General features: G+C 40.3%; 1 long non-coding RNA gene across 1 annotated transcript; it reads left to right on the forward strand.

Annotated features, from left to right (window-relative positions):
- The first annotated feature begins 12,044 nt into the window (after positions 1-12,044).
- LOC125691233 (uncharacterized) lies at positions 12,045-17,548 on the forward strand. The gene is made up of 2 exons (XR_007376053.1): positions 12,045-12,131; positions 15,895-17,548. It is a non-coding gene; the product is annotated as an uncharacterized LOC125691233 (long non-coding RNA).
- Positions 17,549-21,256: the final 3,708 nt, after the last annotated feature.

Consider the following 21,256-nt stretch of genomic DNA (forward strand, 5'->3'; position numbering starts at 1 on the left):
TGAACACTCGACCTGGGATCAGCATTCACTCAAGGGGTAGCTTTCAGGAGGGCATGAGAGCAAGGTCTCCCCATGCTGGTTGGTGTATTTCTCTTTTGGGGCACATATTACTCTTAAAAAACATGTTTTCCCAAAACAAAGACTTGACTGAGGATTTTTTATCACCCAGGTTTAAACTCAAGCTTCCTCTGCTATAGGGTCAGCTCTGCTGGTGTGGGACGTGGTCACACAGGGCACTGGGCAGGGACGAGATGGGTTCTTCTCATACTGTGGTCCCTCTTTTGCACAGCTATTATTCTGAAGTGATACTACTTCAGAGTTTGAGAGAAAAAAAGAGACAACGCAGCACTTTTAAACTGTCGTGAGGGAAGAAAGTTTCCTTTCATTTTATGTTGTGTTATATAGCAGAAAAAAATCTGTCACTTTGCAGGATGCTCACAACAAACAGCTTTAAAAACTGATTAAGTGGCTCAGCTTTACTTAGCTTTTAATCACTCAGCAGCTGTTTACTCCACAATTCATAGGTATGTTTATATTCTCCTTTAGTTGAGGTTGTCAGTTTTCTTTTCTGCCAGCCCCCTAATCCTCTGCTGCATTGAAGGGTACATTGCAGCCATATGCGGATCTGATCTAGGCATGGAAATCAGAGCAGCTACAGATGCAGCAGTCCTATTCCCATTCCAGCAAGTGCTGACCTCTAATGGTGCTGGGAATAAAAAAAAAAAAAAAAAAAAAAAGACAAATACCCCAGAAGTAAAAACTGAAAGGGGTCTTTGGTAAAACAGCTAACCCCTTCTGATATGGAAAGTGTCAGGCAAGAATCTGGAGATTCCTCTTTTAATCTGATGGTTGTGGTCATCCTCTGGTACCTCAGTTTAGCCAAGGGTGACACTTGCTGGTTCACTATATGGCAGGAAAATGGAGCTTGTAATGGCTGAGGGTTTGAAGGAATCCCAAGGTGCAATGAATCCCTGTCAAACCTATAGGGAGTCTCTTCTTATACCAAGTCTGGCTTTTCTGCGGAAGCTTGAGGTTCCTGGGGTTCACGCTTTCATCTGTAAATGCATCTCTTAAAGCAAAATTCATAAATGCATTCCAGTAATAACTAATGTAACTTTATAGATGAGCTGCGTCCTGTTTTGTCACGTGGGAGAACAAACCAATGAACCACCACAGTTAATGGTGTTTCTATCTATCATATTCCGAGTAATGGCTTTACCTTAAAAATACACTGGAGCCCCCAAAGGGGAGGAAATCCCAAGAGCTGATCATTTTGGAAACTGAAAGGAGTCCAAATGGGTGCTAATATTTCACAAGGGAAGCTTTCAACTGAATGAAATACATCTTGGATATTAATAGTGAAGTCTATGATTATTACTGCAAAGATCTGCTTTGCCAATATTTTAAACGGAGAATGAAAGCATGTGCAGATTTTAGGGATTTTTTTCCCTTTTTATTGAAGAAACACACGGCACATGCAAATTAAAACTGCATTCACCACATAAGACTATAACATTTTTGGCACATGTACTCAGCATGCATAAATGTTGGCTGTATTTAAGTTCTCCTAGACATATATAATTAATGAAATACATTTGTGTATAGCCTCATTTTGCAAGCAGCCTAATTTTAGGCTGCCTATCCGTTTGCAATGTAAATCTTCATTTTGGTCGGTATATTAAATGTTAATGCTTGTGCTAATTTTTAGTCTCTAACCTTAAGGCAGGTCACACATTGCCTTATTAAAATAAAAGAAACAAAGAAGATTAATTTAATCACTGGAGTAAACAATTAAAAGTACATGGGAGCTTGGACAAAAAAGTAAGGAAATGATAACTTAATGGCAAAAGGCATGTCCTCCAACAGCTAGGCACCATGGTGTGATCCTTATTTACTTTTATAGTGCACCCCATTGTGCCTATGTGTTGGAAGACATATGTCATGTTTCATCCTCAAGGGCCTAAGTGTGAATTTCCTGTTATTTTTTTCACAACTTTAAAAGTTGTTTCAATGAAGTTTTTGTTGGAAGAACTTTAGTAAAATGTGTTTTATATACTGTCTGTGGCTAACCGGGAAAAATTGCAGCCCCAGAGGAAAATAAGGAAGAAAGACTGCAGACTGAAGGAAAGGAAGGAGAGGGCTGAGCCTGGAACGGAGCTGTGAGGCAGGGCTTGGGGCTTGGATGGCTGCAAGAGGTCTGCAGCCCTCACTTATCATGTGGAGCTGTGGGTCCTTCCCCACTGTCCAAAAAGAAGGGATGCTTGGAATACCCACAGTCAAGTGTTCACCAACTCACACCCAGATGGTTTTCTTGCCTTTTTAACATCCTTTCTTTCTCTCAGGAGTGGACGCTCATGTATTTAATCTACTTCTGACATATTTCACAGCAGCTTTGCTGTGGAAGGCTGCAAAAGTCCCTCGTGAGTGAACTCTTCCAGTCCCTGCAGCTCTCATCGGCTCCTGTGCAGGATCAGCCCCTGTGCAAACTTTGAGATCTATTTTGAGGAGGAATGAGGGAAACTCCATAAAACACCACCTTTTTTTGATCACTGAGAGCTAATTAGTGCCCTGATTTAGTGTAAAAGAAAATGTTAATAACTGTTTTAAGTTCTCTGATACATTCTTTTTCTTTCTCAGGGTTTTAACGGGAAATTTCTAAACTTTCAGCAGACAAATTACACACTATTTCTAAGATCTATGAAATCCCCGTCTGGTGCCTTAATTCTGATATACAGTTTTTCCTCCAGTTACGCCAAATATAGCAAGGAAATGCATGGAAGCAGAGCACGCTCACATTTAAGGTCCCTGCTTTGCAGAAATTACACAGGTAACTTCAGTGAACAAAACTTCACCAATAAAGCTTTTCAACACCAAATTCTGCACAAATGCCTTTTAAATGTTTCAAATTTTCTAGAATTAGACTGTCAGTTTTGCAAATGTTCTGTGAAATTTTAGCAGCAATTACTACCAGGCAAAACGTTTCAAAGAAAGGAATTCTAAAAAAGGAACAAAGATAAAAAGAAATCATCTTGCAATACTAGCTTAGGAGTCAAAACTCTCTTGAAGTGGAAATTAAGCTCAATGCTGTGTATGAGGAACCACGTAATATAAGGGAGTGGACACAGGAGCACTGGGTCTCCTTATGGGTCTGACCAGTGACCCTGCCATAACCACGCACTTCACAACTTCCCTGGCATAAGGAGCATCCACATGGACATGATCTGACTCCTGACCACAACTCCCTCTTGGTATTACTGTGCTCATAAGGATAAATGAATAATAACGTACATACTGTATGATGAAAGTAGAAATGGCATATGAGAGAGAGGGAGGTGATATGTGATAACCAGCATGGCTTTATCAAGGGCAGGTCCTTCCTGACCAACCTTGTCACTTCTTTTGATTGTATCACGGCATCTGCAGACAAGGGAAGAGCCACTGATGTCATCTATCTGGATTTCAGTAAGGCCTTTGACACATTCCTCCATAACATCCTTTTCTCTAAATTGGAAAGATATGAATTTGATGGGTGGACTATTTGATGGGCAAGGAGCTGGTTATGAGATCATATCCAGAAAACAGTGGTCAATGAATTGATGTCCGGATGGAGATTGAAGTGCTGTCCCTCAGAGGTCAGAACTGGGTCATTAACATGCTCTTTAACATCTTCATCAATGACATTGACAGAGGGATTGAGAGCACCTTTGTGGATGACACCAAGCTGTGTGGTGTGGTCAATACATCCAAGGGATGGGATACCATTCAGAGAGGCCTAGACAGGCAAGAGCAATGGGCCCAGGAGAACCTCATGTGGTTCAACAAATCCAAGTGCAAGGTCTTGTATCTGGATCACAGCAATTCCTGCTGCCAGTACAAGCTGGGGTACCTAATGATGGATTACAGCTCTGATGAAAAGGACTTGAGAGATGGCAAACTGGACGTGAGACAGCTGTGTGCCCTTGTATGCCAGGAAGCCAACCGTATCCTGGGCTGCATCAAAAGAAGCATAGCCAGCAGGGTGAGGGAGGTGGTCCTGCCCATATACTCTGCACTTGTGAGATATCACTTGGAGTACTGTGTCCAGATGTAGTCCTCAGTACAGGAGAGACATAGACCTGTTGGAGTGTGTCCAGAGAAGGGCCACAAAAATGATTCAAGGAATGGAACACCTCCCCTACAAAGACAGGCTGAGAGCTGGGGCTTTTCAGCCTGGAGAAGGCTCTGGGAAGACCACATAGCAGCCTTTCAGTATCTAAAGGGAGGCTGTAAGAAGGAGAGGGACAGACTCTATAGCAGGATCGGTTGTGGTAAGACAATGGGAAATGGTTTCAAACTGAAAGAGTGGAGATTTAGATTGGATATAAGGAAGAAGTGTTTTACAGTAAGAGTGATAAGGCACTGCAGCAGGTTGCCCAGAGAGGCAGTGGATGCCCCATTCCTGAAGACATTCAAGGTCAAGAGCTGGACAGGGCTCTGCGCAATGTACAAGTAGAAACCACTTGTATCCACATAACATCACCTCTCCTATGGCTGGCAGAAAGCTTTCAAAACAAATGTTTCATTCTGCTGGCTCCAAAATGTTGGTAGCAACCATCACTTTGACTTGGTAGCATAAACTGTAAGCAGAAGCAGCAGACACAAGGAAAATAGAAGAATTATATATGAAAAAAAGAAAAAAAGAGAGTCCAGTGGCTCCTGTACGAAATGCCAACTCCAATCTGTACAGCCAGTGGTAAATTACCCACCTGTTTTCACTTACTTAACATTAAAAAACACTTACACATCATTACACTTTTGTATCATATTAGTGAAAATGAATGCTATAGCAATATGAGGTAAACATTGCTAATGTGGAAGAAAGTTGTTTATATCTTCTAGTGATAGGATTACTATGGTAGTGATAGATTCACTGTGCAGCTTTGAATCCTGACTCACCATTGGAAAAAACAAATGGCGATGCGAAGAGGCCTTCTAGGCTAAAACCTGCCCTTCTCTTGTCTTCTGCTGTGAAGCAGTGAAGTTCTCTGAACATCTCCTGAGGGTCCTGAAGGCTTTGTGCATCTGATTGACTTGTGTGTCCAAAGAAAGGCAATGAGGCTGTGAGGGGTCTGGAGCACAAGTCTTATGGGGAGCAGCTGAGGGAACTGGGGTTGTTCAGTCTGGAGAAGAGGAGCCTCAGGGGGGACCTTATCACTTTCTACAACCGCCTGACAGGAGGTTGTAGAAGGTGGGGGTCACTCTCTTCTCCCAGGTAACAGGAATAGGAGGAGAGAGAATGGCCTCAGGATGTTCCAGGGGGGAGGTTCAGATTGAATATTGGAAACAATTTATACTTGAAGTGATGAGGCAGTGGCAGAGGCTGCCCGGGGAGGTGGTGGGGTCACTGTCCCCGGAGGTTTTCAATAGCTGTGTGGGTATGGCACTGAGGGATGTGGTCTAGAGCAGTCACAGGCATGGGCTGATATTTGGACTAGATGATCTTATTGATCTTTCTAATCTTAATGATTCTGTGATTCTATGACTTTGATGTTGTTTTCTGCCACCAATTTGTATTTTTCTCTTTATGGCAGCTAGAAAGTAAGAAAAGGAAGCTCATTTTAGAAATATTCTTGCTAGTGTACTTCTTACAGCAGTCCATGCCACTCAGTGAAGTTTGTCAGCCCTTCTGCACCTGACTGGAAGTGCCTGTGCTGGGACTACAGTATACCACAGCAGGCCTGAATCCAAAGACCCCCAGTGCCAGCATAACAGCTCCCATTGAATTTGTGAGGTGTTTTATTGGCCCCATCTGTCTATAAAATGCACAAAAAAATACGTAAAGTAGCAAGGAGAAACGTAGCCTCTGGGGGACCCAGCCACAGACCACTGAGGGTCTCCAGGCTATCTCGTGTCCTGGCAGCCTACCCCCGTGACACGGAGGGGGGGATTTCCATTTTCAGGCTCTGCCTTCCAAGTGCAAGGACTCTGGAAGGTTCAGGCTAATCTTCAAGGGAAAAAAACAGCCTATCTGAAAAATGGGGAAGAGATAATAACACTTGTGGCTGTACAAGCGAAGATAACGACAAAAATAATCAAATCTCATGCTCCTGGGAGGAAACTAATTGCACACAGGGGTCAGGAAGACATTTTCATCCACTGTAGAGCACTGCACAGTTGGCTGCCGTGTTGTTATTATGAAAGAGGGAGGTAGAAGGAAGGGGGAGTTTGCTTGGCTTCCTTTTTTTTCTTTTTTTCTTTTTTTTTGCTGAATTGATGGAGGAACAGGCGAAAGCTGCTCTTGTTTGCCCTTAAGTACCAAGTGCTGGCTGGTATTAGAGGCATAGCACAGGGCTGAATAAATACAGTATGGCAATGCCGATGTGTCCGATGGGTTGAGAAAGTGGGATGCATCTCTCCATGCGCACACATCTGCTATCCCTCACTTGTGAATGTTACTCCAGATGGTAATCAAGAAGGTGGTTTTATAACCCACATTAAGAGGACTGTCTGCTGACAAGTTATGTGTTTTCTTCCCTTGAGTACATGCTGTTAAGATGGATAAGTGCAAATGGTTGAAATTTGGTTGTTAACTCTGAATAATAATAATACTTTGCATTTCTATTGCATCTTCCATCCAAGGATCTCAAAGCACTTTGAAAACACTAATTAACAGCATCTTAACACACTGCAGTGAAGCAGGTAATTATTATTTTTTTTTTTTTACAGAAAAAGAAGCTTGTCATAGTCAAAGAGAGTTTCTCTGAGTTACCAAAGAGCCAAAACTAGTTGAGAAATGATGATTTCTCCAGGCAAATTACAAACGTTGCATCAATTTCCTGAAAATTAATTTGATTTTGTTTTACTTTCCAGTGTATAAAATAAGCCAAACTTCACACATTTCAGACTTTTGAAATCCTCCTTTTTTGGGACTAAAACACTAAAAAGAATGTACAAACCTTGCACTTTTCACTTGCTTGCTGAACAACCAAAAATAGCAATCATGAATGAAAATCGTCTACAGAAAGAAATAGCTTGATGATTATGTTTGATTAATACCAAGAATATGGTGCAAACCCGTGTCAGCTTCAGTGCCAATTCCCATTCCTTTAAGCCTCATCAAATAATTCATTACACTATTTCCTGCCTCCTGGAAGCAAACATAAACTCTTTGTGAGAGCTGCAAGTATTCTGCTTTCCTACTTTTTATTCCTTCTTGTCATCTGTTTACAAAATACCCTCAAAATCTGTGGCTGAAGACTGCAACTTTGTTGACAATAGGTTCATAAGCTTGTATAAATGAGAAAAAGAGATCAAGACCAAGTTTCAGTGTTGATTTCTGACGTAGAATAATATTAATTATTTGATTTTCAGGCCCAGAATCCACCTTTAAATTACAGGAAGATGTTATGGTCCCACCAAAGAATCAAAGACAAATTCTGCTAATCCTTCTGAGAGGCAAGATAATGGTAATAGGGGGTAAGGAATGATGGCTGGGTGGGCAATATTGCCTGTTCATTTCCTCGGCTTAGCTACTGATTGTCACTCTTGTGCCTTTGAGATGCCCATAAGCTTCCAGGGAGACTACACGAAGGTACAGTAGCTTAATTATGTAGGCTGCTATTTACTAGGTTTCAGCTGAATCCATCAAACTAACTTTGCTTTAACCTGAGCCAGATTTGATTAGGAAGCCAATTTATTGACTGGTTCCCCCTTTGGCAATGCATCCTTTGATTTAGATACACATACTTACCTATTTGAAAAGTAGCAATGTTATGACACAATTTATATTTTAAAAAGCAATATTACACAGAACATAATTTAAAACAAACAAACAAACAAAAAAGCAACAACAAAAAGCCCTTTGAATCTAGAATAATGGCTACCTGTAAGGCAGTAGCTCACTTGAGAGATTTTGCTCAAGTAACTTATAACTATCAGCAGAACCCCCTAGGGAATTACCGCTGTTTTTGCAGAAGCTGTTTGCAGTGGAATAAACAGACAAGTGCTCTATATATCATTTTAAGTAAGACAAATAAAGTTCTGCTTCCTCCTTACAACGATGTCATTGTCACTTATATAAGAATAATTCTGTGTGACTTTTTATGAATCTTTCCCCTGTGCAGAAGTACAATGGCCTAATTTCCTACTCTCCGTATTATAAATAAATGTCCTTCTTCAGCGATCTATAGCCAAACTGCAATGATCTTACGACGAATGGAGAGGTCCAGAAGTGCTAAGGTGCATCGGAGCATCAGTGATGTGTGGAGAGAAGACCCACCACCCCAGGGTATGTCAATTCCTGTTCAATCCCTGGGGGAATGTTTACATCCCTCCCACCTTGCTCTTGCCCAGGGATCAGCTGACAGGAAGGCCTGGGGAAGCCACTCCTTTTGTCATAGATTCCCCTTCCGACTCATGGCATGGCTGGGAGACAATTCAGTTTTGGGGAGTTCTCAGACACAGCACTGAATGCATGGCACTTGCGAGAGTGGAGGAGAAAAGAGTGCAACCCCTTCTGCTTCCCCCGTGACCACTCTCTACTATCGCCATGTAGAAACTCTCATTTGGTAAAAACATGTTAAAAAATTAATTAAAAAAAGCTAGAAAGTGTTATTCAAAATGTAATTTTAACACATTGTGAAGGGCTTTTAAGGGGAAATCTGTGTGGGGAGGGCTCTTATCTCTCTGTGGCACTAGCTAATGTAACTGACTGCCCAGGGGAATGCCAGAGGGACAGAAAATGGGAGAAATGATATTAAAATGGTGGGAATGTTATTTTATAACTTAAAAAAAATATATTTGTTTTCCCCAGAGTCTTTCAGGTTGGTTTGCTCTTCTGGCTGCATTTGATCTGCCAATAGCAAAGCCCATCTCTGCAGTGATTGCAGAGCTCTGTCTGATATTCCCAGTGTGCCGAGAGCATAGGGATTTCATTTCATACATCATTTCCAGTGAATACCCTCAATACAAAGTACAGAAGAAATTTCTTTCATACACACGTGCACATTCTCTTCTGTGTGTGCATGCATACATGTGGATATGTCCACATGAATCAAATCACAGTCTGCAGAGAGGTACCCTGTAGCTCTGGATAAATTCATGTGATAAATTGTATTTACAGTGTGTCTTTCAATGCCCCACCTGCACTATCCTGCCTGTTCATTTCTCTGCCTGGATTTGTTCCGATGCTCTGAACCTCTGAGAGTAGCTTCTAAAAGGTTACCACTGAAACAACAACCAAAAAATAAACAAGCAGAGTGACATTTCTTTTCCTCCTTTCTAAGTGGAAACTGCCTTGTTCCTCCTCACCACCTCCAAAAAAATACAACCAACTCAAGTCCCAGGACAAACTGCATGCTCAGAATGACCCATTTAAGGTCCAGTATTTTACAGCTCAGCTGGGCTAGAAAGGGTTGCTGAGCAGTGTGCTGGAAATGGAAGATTTCTAATGGGGCATAGTCTAGCTTTTAGTTCAGAGGTATCACACATTAATACAATACTGTTTGGTACTTTCTAGAGGTTTCTGCAACAGTAGAAGTTATGTTTCTGAGTTCTGTATATCTAGAGATGTGAAAACTAAAGGGAAACTCTCTTTTTAAGGGAGTGGACATTGTTATGAAGTGACAAAAAGTCTACTAATGCCCATCATAATTTGTGTTTAGAAGTAAGCATGGTGCACAGCCACAGGAAAAATCCGCTGTTCCTCTTGAGGTTATTTGCTTGCTCTTTTGCTGTTTATAACTAATCTGGGCATCCTAAACTCATAGCAAAGATGCCCACAAACCTTGCCAACCAAGAATGTCCTGCACTATTTTAAAGTATTTTGAAATCCCTACAAGAGAAATTTCAATGTGAGTTTGCATGTTAGGCTTTATTTTTTTGGTAGGTCGATCAGTTTTGACCATACCTCCAGGACTTTCATTGCTATGCTGCACCACAGATTGAATTGATACTAACATAATCTTAGCCTTTACGTGACAGAGTAAGATATATAATTAATAGGCCACTGGGAATCAACGACAAAGGACTGCAAGAAAACTCTTGAGTTATTTAAATCCTCATAAATGTGTGGGGACTGTAGGACTTGCTGGTGAGCCAGTGTCACCCCTCTGCTACAGGCAGACACCAGTTTCCTCAAACTGTGGGTAGCTGAGGAACACAGCACATTTGCCACCACTAATTTCAAAGGTGACTTATTGATTTATGAGAGCTGATAGGGCTCAAACTGACACCTCCACTGTGAGTGACTGTGCCATCCCCTTCCATACGAAGTGAAGTTTTATTTGCTCTCACTCGTGTCTTTAAAGATGAGATACTCTCTCAACAGCCTATTTTAATACCCAAGTTGTCTGTTGAAAGGAAAAAAACCACAGTATCTAACCTAAACTTTTTCTGCCTTTGTTTGAGGCTGCTGCTTCTTGTTCTACCTTCTTGTACTAATGTGAAGAATTCCCTTACTTCATTAAACTCACTTCTACATAATGGTAATGTCCCCTGTGAGTGATCTCTGTATAAAGTCAGTTCCTCTGATATTTTCCCGTATGTTTTATACTCTGATCTCTGTATCACTTTGGTGGTTAATCTCTGTGTGTTCTCCAGTGTCACATCTACACACTAAGAGAACCATAAAGTGTTTTGGGTGGCATCGTCCTAGATTTAGAGTTGCCATATCACTCTTTTACATAAGACTTCTTTTTAATTGCATACAGGAATACTGCTGCTGTAATTTACTTTCGCTACAGCACAGACATATGTTTCATGGAGTAGGTAAAGTAATAGTCTTAAGCTCTATCAATCACTGGTTTCCAAGCAGCTCCTCTTTAGCTATATCTCTTTATTTTATTGACAATCCCAGAGTGTTATATTTGTTGAAATCTCTGTTCAAAGTGTCTTTGGACATACTCTTGCTATATTTTCTGAATTATCTCTTTTTTGGTCACTGGACTTGTACATGCAGCATTTGTGATATGTTGTGAAATATAAACCTACAAAATAAGAGCACAGTTATAATACAAGTGACCCTGATTGAAAGGGTGGATGTGAAAACTGATTACACAGCAAATTGCCCATCTGCACAGACTTGGAATAAGAACATTTCAAAGCTCATTTGTGGGTTGATGTTGCCATTTAACGCCGTTTCCAACAAATCATTCATAAAATTAATGATCACAACTGATGGTTGCTTCTCTCAAGCTCTTCTGTGAAAAGTAGTTCTTCCATTGATTGAAGAGGTTATGTAAAGAAATGAGTGTAATACAAAAAAAAATTGAATGAAGTAATCTTCACATAACCTCAGATAGCTGGGCTACTGGTAACATATTGGACTAGTGTATAATTCTGGTCTTCATAACCCACCTGTCAGTTTTCCCGTTACTAATGAAGCCTTGTCCTGTAGCTTTCCAAAATATTCCTAAAGGAATCTGTCATTTTTCTCCCTGCTTAATCTCCCTGACACTGATTAGTTGGAGATGTGGGTTGTGGTTTGAGTGCAGATAGCCCTGACTCGTTCTTCAGCTTCCCTGTTGCATATCATGGGCCCAGAATCTTTTTCATATCCTCTCAAAAATCAGGACTTCACAGTTCACACAAACTCCGTCCCAGGAGAAAAAGGGTCATATCTAATTTCCCAGACCCAGAACACATCCTTTTCCAGAAAGCCAATTTTGTGAGCACTCTGGATTTGAAATCAATCTCTTCACTTGATAGTAGAATCACACAGAGACTTTGCAAAAGGTTTCACAGACCAATTACTATTTATTCTGACTAATACAAGAAGCATTCAACTCTAATGAAACAAATAACATCTACTGTACGTTTCCTGATCTCTCCTGGCTACCTTTTCAGCTTAGGCTAGATGTCATTTAAGACTAATTTCTTCCCTTTTCTTTTGAGTGGTTACCTTTCTGTAGGAGAACTGTCAGGTCAGGGCTTGACCTGGTGATTAAGCACCTGGTAAAGGGGTGTGCCTGGCCCAGGGAGCACAGGCAGATTGTTTGCACCTGTGTTACCCATGTGCCCACAAGCAGTGGGCCCAGGGTGAAGTCACACTGGGCTTGTATAAAGGTCAGCCTCTGAGGGGAGGGTATCCCTTGGATCTAGGCTGCTTCTTGAAAAGGAATGTTGCAGTGTTGTAGAGACTCTTCACCAGTTGGGTGAGTTTGATGCTTTTTTTTCTATATATGTCTGTAGGCTTACCTGTGACTACTTTACCAGATAATGCCAAGAACCTATCAGAAGCAATTTTGCTTCTCTGTGAGCAGAATACCTTCAAAATCATGGAGAACTTCCTTCTTCAGTACATAGGTAGCTTATTTCTCCTTAAATCAGTTTCATAGTTTTATATCCTTCTCTGAAAGAATATTACTCTAGTGCTTCTGCCTATGTGCTCTGTGTCTCTGCAACCTCCTCCTCAGTCTTTCAGGCTGGTGGTGAGGTATTGATGTTAGTTTAACGCGCAATTTCTCCTTCTGCTAATTCTTAGCTGCCTGCATACTGCCTAATACAGCTTTTCAGATGTCCTGTATGTTCAAATGTACTGAAACATAACCTCTGGATCTATGTCTTTTAACATCAAGTATTAATAACTAGTTGCTGTTGCATTAAGATTTACTAGTGAAACCACGAACCTTCTCCACGAAGGTTAAAGAAAATTGATGTTTGTCAAAAATTGAAGAAAATGTCCATTTGTGTGCTAATAGGCTTTCAGTCACAACCTGAATAGAGGCAGAATATCTGGTCTAATCCATCTCCTTAGGATGAGAAGATGAGACTATATACTGTGTAGGACAGCTTTACAACAAAAAATTCATACAGGCTATAAATCAAACTGAGTTGTCATAGAAATTCATAAGAAGAGAGGTGTGTGGTAACATGGAGAAACAGCTTTGTAAACCACGTTCTTGTTGCAGAGATTTCAGTACTGATTGGGACTGTAACTTAATTAGTCTCCCAGTCTGATTGTGATCCCAGGCTAATTTTACACTGGCATGATTCCATTAACATTTGTGCAATTAATTTGAGTGTAAGTCAAGAAAGACTCAGATCCTGAAAACTCTGAATCACTAGATCACTCATTCTGGAGTAACGTGCTCAGCTGTGTAATAAGCTCCCCATCTTTCTCTCTTTCTTCCCTCATGTGTTGCAGTCATTCACTTCAAGATCTCTTTCTTGGGTGAAAGGGGATTCCAGATAGAAGACAGATGATGTTTTGAAGCAGATTTGGCACAGATTCTAATGTAGTGGTCTGGAGGATGTGGACTCCCTCAACTCGTTTTCAGAGATTATCATAGAAACTTTGTGACAGGAGTCTTGTTGGTATACTAGTGGCCACATGATAAGGGAGAAAATGAATGTGGTCAGGGAAGCCTGAATTATGCAGTCACACCTGAGACCCCATTTGTTTTCACAAGTGGATATATTTAGCCTATCAGCTGATGTGATGGGAATATTGTGATTTGCTGTTGCTGTGCTTTAACCTATGAAGCCAGTGAGAAAAGAGAAGGCAGAATTGCTTGAGCACACACCAAAAGAAGCCAAAATCTCAGTGTTATATGCCAAGGTAACTCCAACAAATCATGTCCAGTTGGCAAGCATATTCTGGCAAAACCATGTGTTGTCCAGTAAGCAGAGCAAATGACTGTTATTGTTCCACATTCTCTCAGAGAAACTCCCAGTTAATTCTTCTGGGGAGCAACTTTGAGCAGTGTGGGAAAATTTCCAATGTGCGTGTTCAAGCAAGGAAGAAAACCAGGTTTGGACATTTTAAAAAGATTGTATGTGCAAAATGTGTATGCAAATGTGCATGTTTGTTACAAGAAGGTTATTACTGTGATATTATTGCTTTGTGTTTCAAAATGACTTGATAGTAGAGTTTTTCCTCACTTTTCTCATTGCAACTTAAGTTTTTCCCCCAGTCAAGTCTGAGTTCAAAGATCACCCAATTAGTAAAAGGAAATTGGAGAAGATGACTTTCATCCTAATCCCTTACCTGACTGAGACACTTTCACATAAGACAAACTTTCAGAAGCCTTTATTCCACAAGGGAAGGTCTTTAGGCTCTTTACCAGGAAAGAACTGTTCAAGGTGAATGCAACTAGATAGTTTCCAACATCACTGTATGGACAACAATTCAAAGCTGAGCCAAGCTGTCTATGAAAAGACAAGGCTCCCAGAGCAATAATATCTTTGTTCTTCTCCAGCACATTACCCTTGTGGCTGCAAAAAGCATGATTCTAGCTTTCTTCATGGTGAGTGTTCTACTGAGACACTTCTGTCCCCAAGTGTTCTTTTTCTGCCAGCTCTGAAAAATTAACATTGAAGTGATAGGTTGCTTCTTTTGGGGTGAGAACTACAATACTGCCATAAGAGTCAACAAACCTCGGCTTTATCACATCACCATTTAAAGAGTGAATCTAACAATGCACAGTATGTATTTTTGCAGTCACTTTGCCACTATTTATTTCCTTTTCTCTTTCATTTGGAGAAGGGGTTCTTCACATAATCTGCATCTTGACTTATGTGGGAGCTGTATCTCTCTGAAGTCATCTGCAGCTCTCTTTTGATGAAGCAAGAGAGAGGTCGCATAATTATTATCGCACATCCTCAGTGTGTTTTATGCTTATATTTTAATTTGGTTGCTAGTGTCATGCCTGGTACCATGAAAAGTTCTTATCTCAAGAGGCAAACAACTTCCCATAATGTCAGTTTGCTTCATCAGTGCAAAAGGAGGCTTTCATACAGAGTTCAGGAAAAACAGCTCTGGGTAACGGGCAGGCCACTCTTCCTGATCATCCATATACTTACCATACAGAATGGGACAGTGTACTTCTCGAGCAGAAATGCAGGTTGGATGTCTTTCAGCACAGTGTAGCAGTTATTTTATGCAAGCACAGCAAGCTTCTGGTTTACCACTTTTGGATGGAAGCATTCAGAGTGCTAGAACACTAGAGAGAGGAAACTCATATTTTGAATAGAAGTAGATATCAGCTATATGTGTTTTTAAATAGATTGCTAGAACGTCATGCTTGGAAGGGAAAATGTAACAAGTCCTGATAATTTTTTTTCCAACTTTTTTTGGCAAGCTAGCATCACATGTGGCATTTAAAGGTTGAAAATTCAGCTGACCTATGCCTGCATAAACAAAGAGACTATAAAAAGGGGAAATAACTTCTTAGATTTAGTTTTGTCAGATTTTCCTAGGTAGAATGGGAATGTTCAATCACACTGGACTACTCTCAGCTTTTAAAGGAGGCTGGCTGCAATCACACATTCACTGGGGATCTGTGGATAGTACTGTCAGCACAACTTAGTTTCCAGGGCAAATTCCTCCTTGGAGTTCACTTGGGATTGAAAATAGCTCTTAGTATCTCTATGCCGCATCCCAGTTTTTAGGGTATACAGAATTGGTATGGTATGGTGGGAAAAGAAATGGGCCAATTGCATGATCTCCCCATGTATCCAGGGTACACAGTGATATACCCTATGGATAGGTAATCACTTTTACATGAAGCACTGTAATTATAGACATGGCACAAATTTTAGATACATGTGCAGTGTAATGTTAGTTGCTATAATGACAGAAAAGAGATTTTTGAAGCAAGAAATTCCTGTGCACCTTTCCCCTTACAAGTGTTTGCCATGACTTCCATTGTAACTCTGCACATGCTGTCATGTTTGTTAAGCTGTGGTTAAAGAACTCATTGTGTCTATTGCGTTAAATGTCTCCTCTGTGAAAATCATTCTATTTGGTGTGTGTATCACTTAATCCAGTAGGATTTACGGTACTATGTTAAAATGCTTATTTTTTCTGTCCTTTACTGTTCGTACAGTGACCAAAATATACTGCAATAGAACTTGGCTTTCTATTGATAGAGTTAATAGATGGTCCCAGTTACTTGTTGCTTTTTGAAATTTTAGGCTCTCTGATGTGATCTCTAACATGGCCCTGCAACTCTTCTCCAAGAAATGTGCGAGCTAAGTTGATGTGTAATAAGCTTGCACAGAGTGCTAAGGAGTTCCTGCCTGACAAAGTAAGGAAAGAGGAACTTTTATCTTCAGATCCAGCTATGCTTTTTCCAAAAGGGTGAAATTTGCTTGTGCCGGATTCATGGAGATAGAGTTGAGACAGGAACCATCTTAGTTCATAAGGATCATGGAGTTGAAGAGAAAAGCTACTCTAGCAAGGCATCTGGGGAACCTGCTTCAATCAAAACCATATGTGAAATTATCACAATGACACCAGTGTGTATTTTTGGGATGAGAGAAAAGAGATCTAGCAACTATGTGAATGTTTGATTCAGTCTTTTTCAATGAAACACTTCTCATGAAAATATATATTGCAGTATCCATCAGCAAGTATTATTACAATAACTTTTATTGAGTTGCCTTTTTGAAAGCAAGTGGTCTTCACTGGGAGCCAACTTTGAAACTGGAAAGCTGTTCTAAATTGTGACAAAATTAAATTTCAACATTTTACAATCTTCAGGAAAAATTTTTACTCTTTCCATAGTTCCCATATTTTTTTTAGTAAGGTCTTTCTATTGTACAACACTAAATAATACTGATTTTTTTAAAAAGGAAAAGAATTGAGCAAACAAAACAACAACCTCTGTACAAAAAACAAAAGGTCATTTATAGTTCTGTTGCATGGGAGAAGTTGAGAGAGGCTGGATTATGTTTGACATAATTCATAAATTGTTCACTGCCCTAGTGGGAGGTGCTATATTGATGTAGCTCAGTTGATAAGGGTAGAGCAAGAAAATTAGTAAAGAAAGTAGCAGAGAAAGGAGAGAAAATTAGAAATGAGCAGCAAAATCTACCTTTTGAACACAAGGGGATGCTAATAGAAGTATAATGTACCTTGAATTGTCGCCAAAGGGATTTTACTAGTAGTACCAGGGAACCATTACAGAAAACCTTTGCAGATAATCAGATGATCAAATGTAAGGAGGTGTGAATAGTCATAGTATGAGATGTGCACACAGTATAGTCTCCCAGAGGTAATGCTGGGAATAGTTTGCCAGAATCTGTGTGTCTAGGTGTAAGAGCTCTGCAATCCACCTTGCTCACCAGCTGGGGGAATCAGAGTGGCTGCAGCAGTTGACTGGGGCCTTTCATTTCTTCTGCCTGCTAAGGATGGGCCTTGGCCACTATCCTGCTGTGGTTTTGAGATGGGCCGGGAGCACCTACACAAGGCCATGTGTCCTGCCCTTCATCAGGTCAAAGACCATTTGTTGCACAGCAAGTATGTTGATGTTTTGCCAGCAGCATAACTGCAGTGTACATGTACCTGTGGTGTATTTGGATGAGCTTCAGAGGGCAGTTTTTTGTTGTATGCAGAGAAGTACAGGGGTAGAGTACTGTCCCTTTGCTTTTTCATTTTTGTAACCATCTAAAGAGTTGGTCCCAACTGCACAGCAGCTTTCCTGAAATTACCAGGGCAAAGACCTTCACAAATAAGTCTCTTGTTAGCTGTTCTTGTTCAGTACAGAAAACCAGAAATACTCATACTTGGTCCTAAATGTTCAAAATCACAAGAATATTGGAATAAAGGTGTAGATTGTAGACCATGTGTGAATTTTCTCATACCTGTTTTATGTTGTCCATAAGGCAAGACTATTTGTTTCATATTATAGCAGCAGTAACTGGACTTCTGGAAGGAAAAAACACATCCCATATCCAATTAAAAATATGTGCTGTACATGTCTATTTGCTATTGGTAACTTCTTCTAACGGCTGCCTGAGGTATAGTTAATGTGCTAACCCTCTACTTTAGAAGAGCTGAGGAGCAAGAGTTTCTGACTTGAGAGAATCCAAAAACAAAAAAAAACAACAACAAAAAAAAATGCAAGCCTTTAAAAGACTTGCTGATATGGTCAGTGTCTGACCGCCATAACCTTATACGGGCATTTTCAGCAGAGATTTGTTAGGTAACAAGCTACAGTGCATAAGGAACAGTGAAAGAAATAAATCAGTGCTGGGGAGGAAAAGCTAAAACTGGGAGAAGGGGAAGCAAAAGAGGAAGATTTTTTTTTTTTTTTTCTCTTAAAGTGAAGAGCTGTAAGGATGAAAGACTGACCTGGCAAGAGCTGTAAAGTTGAGGATCTTCCATTCCAGGGACACAATGCTGTCATGCCCAGCCTTTTCCTACACATGTTTGCTGTAGCTTAGGGGCATGTCACACACTTGTGAGAACTTTACAGGGTGTTGATGCAATATTGTGTCAGTAACTGAGTGATTTGTTTTTCCTCTGGACATTGATTGAAGAAATTCTTATTACGTTTTATAGCTTGCTTGGCCTTGGTAAGGTAGTCAAGACATAAATTGGACCATAAATTGGCCTATGTCACAATCTACATTGAAATGACATCAAATATGTGTCATTGTGCTGGTGTTTCAGCTTAAAGCAGGAACCTGACACTCCTTGTCAGCTTGATCAAATGTGAGACCCCCTTGCATCTTTGCCACATGGCACGCTTTAACAGTTACGATGAAGGCTGCAGAGGTATCTCCTGTGATGATACTGTAGAATGCTGCAGTAGGAAAATAAATTGTGTTTGCAGGCCAAATTGATTTGCTTCGACTTATTGCAAAGTAACAATCTCCACTGCGAGCATAGTAGGTATGTGCATATAAATAAAAATTGACACCAAAAATATATAGATACACAGAGAGGAAAAGAGAGCATACATAACTGAGATATATTTATCCCACAAGCAAAGCAAGACTTGATAATTCATGAGTGGCGAAGATGCAGTTGAGTTATGGAGATCTTTCCTCTGGAGTGAAATAAATATAGCATCTGAATTCAGCCCATTATATAACATGATTAATAGAAATGAATGCTTTCAATAGGTTGGCTTTATTTTGAAACATTTAGAGGCAATATTCCATTCTTAATTTATGAACTAAAAGAATCCTTATGCTGATTTGGAATCAAAGCATTGTAATAACAGTGGGTGGTATTTCCCCCCCCCTTTTTTTTTTTTTTTTTTTTAACAGTTCTACAAACAGAAATCAAACATAGTTAGAAACTGGAATTTGTCTGGTTGTAAGCTAGTGGCTCAGTCTTAACCAGAAACTATAGCATAGCTTATTGCAAGATAATCTACAGCACAATACGAAACACCCCTTTGGTTATTATTTAGACCAGAGGTTTTGTACTATTAGTGGCAAGTCAACAACCATCCATTGCTTTCACTGCTGCTTTAAGGACTGGTTGATTCCCACCCATTTCACCTTATCACCCCGGTATCTTGTCACCCCTCTGTTGCTAAACATGAAAACTGCAGGCAAAAGCTCTGCATCACCACCTTCTGCTGACTTCATGCACTGTCATCTGGGGAGGCAGACTGGCAAAATGTGGAGTAGCAGCCATGAAGGGTGGCTGGTGTTAGTTCATAACTCCCTCTGAGTCAGTATCTCTTTGTAGCTGTTAATAAGTAGACTTTGGTTATTACAGACTCTGTAAATGTCAACACTATTAGCTACTTGCCTCATAACTGCAACAGAAATGTCTCTGTAGCATCCCTATTCAAGAGTCCTAAATTGTGCTTTCCTGTGGGCCAAGAACTACTTCACAAAACTGCCAAAACCTTTGTTTTTCCCTTGCCAAAACCAACAATGCCCTGAGGTTCCTTCAGTATAAAAGAGGTAACATACAGAAAACTGGAAATATCAAGACAGTATTGAGGAGTAACTTTATTTACTCAAGAGAGTAATATGAATGTCAAAAAGAGAGAAGAGCCAGACCTACAGAAATCCACATGGAAATAAAAAGCAGAAGGCTAATGGCATGTACTGCAGAACTATTTTCCATTCATTTAGCTCATTAGAAGAGCTCTTTTTTGACTAGAAGTCCATTGGAATGTGGTAGAATTTCCCAGAACCTTCCTTACCAGAAAACTGGACTTTGTCTACAGTTCTGAGAAAGGTGCAAGGTTTGATGTGCCTTGGCTGAAGTGAGCTGAAATATGCCACACTGTAAATTGCTGAAAGGGGGGAATGACACTGGATATTTACACTCCTTGAAGATGCGTGTGACACCTCAGGAGTGAGGGACTTGTTTGTCTTCTCTTTGACAAGTCCAAAGAAATTCCAGAGCAGAGAAGCTCCTTGAATCCACTGTAAATTCTCAGCCTTGTTATCATTCAGAGATCTGCAGGGTTGCAACAGAAGAGATGCTATCTTTGTTTTACTGTTTGCACAGCTGCAGGAATTACATTCATACCCATAAACCTAGTTCTATTTAAGGGTCTTGAGGGCTGCTGTTCCAAAACCAAGCTCAGGCCAGTAGTGCTGAGATGTTAAACCCTTCCAAGCAAAAGGCTGAAGCACCTTCTGCAAAACATCATTGAGGTCTTTGTGTAGAAATCTATTCCTTTGTGATAACAGATATAAAATATTTGTTTTAAAATGGACATCTTGAAAAACAAATTGACTTTTCTGCACCTGGTTCCCCTACAGCATTACTTTAGCCTCCCTTCCTCCTAAGCCCATTTCAAATTGTTTTTTATATGCATGTTTCTCTTCAGGACTAATCTTTCACTATTTGAACAGAAATAGGATTTTGTTGATAGAACTTCACGCATTTTCTATTGTTCTTTTGCACCTAAAATAGAGAGATTTATTTAAATCTTGTAATTCTGGATACGTTTCACTAAATGTCAAATGGAAAACGAGTCAGACAATGTGGTCAGAAAATTTTGCAAGCTTGTAAGGGCCATTCTCCAACACAACAATCAAAAAATGTGCCTTTATGTAAAGTTTCATTATCTGTGGCTTAAAAGTGAGTTAAAAATGAGACGGTGCTTAATCAGAAGATTCACTACAAGAATGCCTTTGATTTCCATTCAAGGCACTAACATGTAGCTACTTGCAAAAACAAACAAAAACCAACTGCAACACAAAACCACAACAGACAAACAAACGAAAAAAACCACTAACAACTAAAGGCTTGAGCATTTTCCCTTACAAAAGCTTTGAAACTTACTGTGTCCTGCTCTCTGGTGAAAATTTGTCCTAAGCCAGGAAGTCCTGTTGGACAAACAAATAAGTGAGCACGCTTCTGAGATCCGTGCTATCCACAGCGAAGAGACACATTGTCAGCAAGCTGGCTCTGGCTTCTTGGTTCTGATCCACTCTGGCTTAACTCATAGTAGATTTGCCAGGAACCTTATGTCAAACAGACATCACCAACTGCCCACTTCATCTGCCTCTGGAGAAATTTGTCATTCCCCTTGTCTCCCAGTGCACCAGCTGATAGGCAGTATTCCAAGCA

The sequence above is a fragment of the Lagopus muta genome, chromosome 3, assembly GCF_023343835.1.
Source record: "Lagopus muta isolate bLagMut1 chromosome 3, bLagMut1 primary, whole genome shotgun sequence".
In the NCBI taxonomy this organism is placed as follows: Eukaryota; Metazoa; Chordata; class Aves; order Galliformes; family Phasianidae; genus Lagopus; species Lagopus muta.